The sequence below is a fragment of the Mandrillus leucophaeus genome, unplaced genomic scaffold, assembly GCF_000951045.1.
Source record: "Mandrillus leucophaeus isolate KB7577 unplaced genomic scaffold, Mleu.le_1.0 Scaffold737, whole genome shotgun sequence".
NCBI lineage: Eukaryota > Metazoa > Chordata > Mammalia > Primates > Cercopithecidae > Mandrillus > Mandrillus leucophaeus.
Window position 1 is genome coordinate 572,419 of NW_012107997.1, and position 4,868 is coordinate 577,286.

Sequence of the window (4,868 nt, forward strand, 5' to 3'; positions counted from 1 at the left end):
TTCTAAGAAGTCTGGGCTTTATCCTGGAGGCAGGATGGAGCATACAATATGTGTTTCTGGAAGATAGCAATCAACCACAGAGGAATAGATGGGAAAAGAAAGGTGAATTTAGAGGGGATTGGAATTGTCCAGGGAGGAGATCATGCTGCTGGCATTAACCAGGAGGCAGGAGCTGGTGGATCAAGGAGGTGGTGGATATGAGAGGCATGACCAAGAATGAACCAATTGCCTGATTTTTGTGCCCTTGTAAATAAATAAATAAATAAATAAAGTATGAACTAAGGCTTGGTGATGACCTTGCATGTGGAGCATACTTTGTGGTTCCTAGCTTGAAAAACAGGTAGAATGGGATCCCACCCAGGAGGAGGAATGTGGAGAAAAGATAAAGGGTTTGGTTTGGGTGTTGAACATGTCTGTGAACTGTCCAGGGCATTGGAGAAGCAGCATTGGTAGTTGAGGGAGAGGCCCAGGCTAGACATAATAAATTTGGGGATTGTCCACAAATGGCTATTGAAGCCGTAGAGGCACTGCACTTCTCTATAGGGAGACCAGGGTTTTCTCCGCCTCAAAACAATTGCCATTTTGGTCCAGATTCTTTCTTGTGAGAGGGTGTCCTTTGCATTGTCGGATATTTTAGCAACATCCTTGGCCTCAACCCACCAGACACTAGTAGCACCCCTACCCGCAGCTGTGACAACCCAAAATGTCTCCAGACATTGTGAAATGACACCTGAAAGGCAAAATCGCCCCACTGAGAAACACTGCTCTAAAACGGAGCTGGTTCTCTTCAGAAGTCGGAAGATGACCAAGGGGCCGGGCACAGTGGCTCGGGCCTGTAATCACAGCATTTTGGGAGGCCGAGGCGGGCGGATCATGGGGTCAGGAGATCAAGACCAACCTGGCTAACACGGTGAAACCCTGTCTCTACTAAAAATACAAAAAATTAGTCGGGTGTGGTAGCACGTGCCTGTAGTCCCAGCTATTCAGGAGGCTGAGGCAGGAGAATCACTTGAACCTGGGAGGCGGAGGTGGCAGTGAGCCGAGATAGTGCCACTGCACTCCAGCCTGGGTGACAGAGCGAGACTCCGTCGAAAGAAAGGAAGGAAGGAAGGAGAGGAAGGAAAGGAAAAGGAAAAAGGAAAGAAAGGAAGAAAGGAAGGAAGGAAGGAAGAAAGAAAGAGAAAGGAAGGAAGGAAGGAAGGAAGGAAAGAAAGAAAGAAAGATGGCCAAGGGCAGAATCTCTGGGTTCTAGGGGCACATTCAGAGAGTAAAAGGGCACATTAGGAGACAGGTGGGATGGCCAGCAGTGTAACAGGCTACAGAGAAAAGGCTTGGAAACAGAAATAAACCTTGGCAGTGGTGAGAACTTCATGATCCTTCAGGAAGCAGGTTCAGTTGAGTCTCCTGAATGTACCTTACGCCTGTAATCCCAGCAATTTGGAAGGCTGAGGTGGTCAGATCACTTGAGGTCAGGAGCTCGAGACCAGCCTGCCCAACATGGTGAAACCCTATCTCTACTGAAAATATAAAAATTAGCTGAGCGTAGTGGCACAGGCCTGTATTCCCAGCTACTTGGGAGGCTGAGGCAGAAGAATCACTTGAACCCAGGAGGCGGAGGTTGCAGTGAGCTGAGACTGCGTCACTACACTCCAGCTTGGGCAACAAGAGTGAAACTCCTTCTCAAAAAAAGAAAAAGTAAAAAGAAAAAGACAGGGTCTCACTATGTTGCTCAGGCTGGTCCTGAAATCCCAGGCTCAAGCAATCCTCTCGCCTCACCCTCCCAAAGTGCTGGGATTACATGTGTGAGCCACCGCACCTGGTCTACTGAGTTTTTTGAGTGCTAAGCACAGATGATGAGGTAACTGAGGCTTACAGTTGTTATGCGAGTTTGTCCCAGGTCATGTAAATATTAAGGTATGGATCAGCCACCATGCCCAGCAATAAGCCACATTACAATATGTATTTTAACGTTTTTTACTAATCACACAATTTACATTTTTCTACTGGCCAAATTTTAAAAGTAAGAGAAACAGGGCTGGGTGCAGTGGCTCATGCCTGAAATGCCCACACTTTGGGAGGCTGAGGCAGGAGGATTGCTTGAAACCAGCTACAATGAACTATGATTGTCACCCAGGTTGGAGTGCAGTGGTGCAATCTCGGCTCACTGCAACCTCCACTTCCCGGGTTCAAGTGATTCTGTTGCCTCAGCCTCCCGAGTAGCTGGGATTACAGGCAATCACCATCACGTCCAGCTAATTTTTGTATTTTTAGTAGAGACGAGGTTTCAACATGTTGGCCAGGCTGGTCTTGATCTCCTGACCTCATGATCGGCCCACCTCAGCCTCCCAAAGTGCTGGGATTACAGGCGTGAGCCACCATCCCTGGCCGAAATTAATTGTATTAATCTTTATTCAACTCAATATAGCCAAACATTATTGCACTACATAATCAATATATAAAATTATTATTATTATCATTTTTAGTGACAGGGTCTAGCTCTGTCACCCAGGCTGGAGTGCAGTGGCACTATCATAGCTCACTGCTGTCTCACACCCCTGGGCTCAAGTGATCCGTCTGTGCTAGCTCTCCAAGCAGCTAGGACTATGGACATGCACCACCATGCCTGGCTAATTTTATTTTATTATTTATTTATTTATTTATTTATTTATTTATTTTGAGACAGAGTCTCACTCTTGTTGCCCAGGCTGGAGTGCAATGGTGCAATCTTGGCTCACCGCAACCTCTGCCTCCTGGGTTCAAGCAATTCTCCTTCCTCAGCCTCCGAGTAGCTAGGATTACAGGCATGCACCACCATGCCTGGCTAATTTTGTATTTTTAGTAGAGACAGGGTTTCTCCATGTTGGTCAGGCTGGTCTTGAACTCCCGACCTCAGGTGATCTGCCCGTCTTGGCCTCCCAAAGTGCTGGGATTACAGGTGAGAGCCACCACGCCCAGCCAATTTTATTTTTTTATTTTACTTTATTTATTTTTATTTCTTACATCATTATTATTATTATTATTGTTTGAGACAGAGTCTCACTCTGTCACCCAGGCTGAATTGCAAGGATGCAATCTCGGCTCACTGCAACCTCCGCTTCCAGGGTTCAAGCAATTCTCCTGCCTCAGCCTCCTGAGTAGCTGGGATTACAGGCATGTGCCACCATGCCCGGCAAATTTTGTATTTTTAGTAGAGATGGGGTTTCGACATGTTGATCAGGCTGGTCTCGAACTCCTGACCTCAGGTGATCCACTGCCTCAGCATCCCAATGTGCTGGGATTACAGGCGTGAGCCACTGCGTCCAGCAGTTTTATTTTTTTAATAGAGACAGGGTCTTGATATGTTGCCCGGGCTTATATATAATATTTGCTGAGCGTGGTTTATGCCTATAATCCCAGCACTTTGGGAGGTTGAGGTGGGAGAATCGGTTGAGGTTTGGAGTTTGAGACCAGTTTGGGCAACACAACAAGACACTGTCTCCAAAAAAAAAATTAGCTGGACATGGTGGCCCTTGCCTGTAGTCCCAGCTGACTGGGGAGGGTGAGGTGGGAAGATTGCTTGAGCCCGGGAGTTCAAGACTGCAGTGAGCTTGAACACACTGTACTGCACTCTAACCTGGATGGCAGAGTGGGACCCTGCCTCTAAAAACAACAACAACAAAAAAGCTACAGGGGTCCGAAGTTTATTTAAAGCCTTTAAAAAGGTATTTGTGGCTGGGTGGGTGGCTCACGCCTGTAATCCCAGCACTTTGGGAGGCCGAGGCAGGTAGATCACCCAAGGTCAGGTGTTCGAGACCACCCTGGCTAACATGGTAAGACCCTGTCTCTACTAAAAATACAAAAAAAAATTAGCCATGCCTGGTGGCATGTACCTGTGGTCCCAGCTACTAGGGAGGCTGAAGCAGGAGAATCACTTGAACCTGGGAGGCAGAGGCTGCAGTGAGCCAAGATAGCGCCATTGCACTCCAGCCTGGGTGACAAAGAGAAGCGTCTCAAAAAAAAAAAAAAAAGTTTTGTGTCTGGATGTGGTGGCTCACACCTATGATCCCATCACTTTGGGAAGCCGAGGAGGGAGGATTACTTGAGAACAGGAGTTTGAGACCAGCCTGGGCAACATGGTAAGACCCCCATGTCTACGAAAAGTTTTAAAATAAATTAGCCAGACATGGTGGTTTGCACCTGTAGTTTCAGTTACTGGGGAGGCTGAGGCAGGATGATCGCTGTAGCCCCAGAGTTCAAGGCTGCAGTGTGCTACGATCATGCCACTGGACTCTAGCCTGGGTGACAGAAGGAGACCATCTCAAGAAAACAAAACAAAATAAACAAACAAAAAAAGTATTTGTTGGAAAAGTTGACATTTCCTCCTTGGAACTGATATCTTCTGGAATGGGTCAAGAATGTTCGTTCCCTTCTGAATGTCCCTGTTATTGTTCTTCTGTCTTGATAAACACTGTCAAGGAAGAACAGATTTTCTCCGGCCTGGAGCCAGGTTAGTGGAAAAGTCCTTTGCCTTGGGCCCCTGCTCTGGTACACCAGGGCAGTCTTCTGATCACTGATCACACTGACTGGGATCAATTACCTCTGTGGTGGTCCCTGAAGGGAAATGCAGAATTGCTGAACTCTGGAAGGGAAGGAGGGGTTTGGTGAGCCATCATTACAGACACTGTGCTAGTGGCAGTGCACTGCACACGCTATCTTTTTTTTTTTTTGAGACAGAGTCTTGCTCTTGTTGCCCAGGCTGGAGTACAATGGCATAGTCTTAGCTCACTGCAATCTCTGTCTCCCAGGTTCAAGCGATTCTCCTGCCTCAGCCTCCTGAGTAGCTGGGATTACAGGCACCTGCCACCATGCCTGGCTAATTATTTTGTATT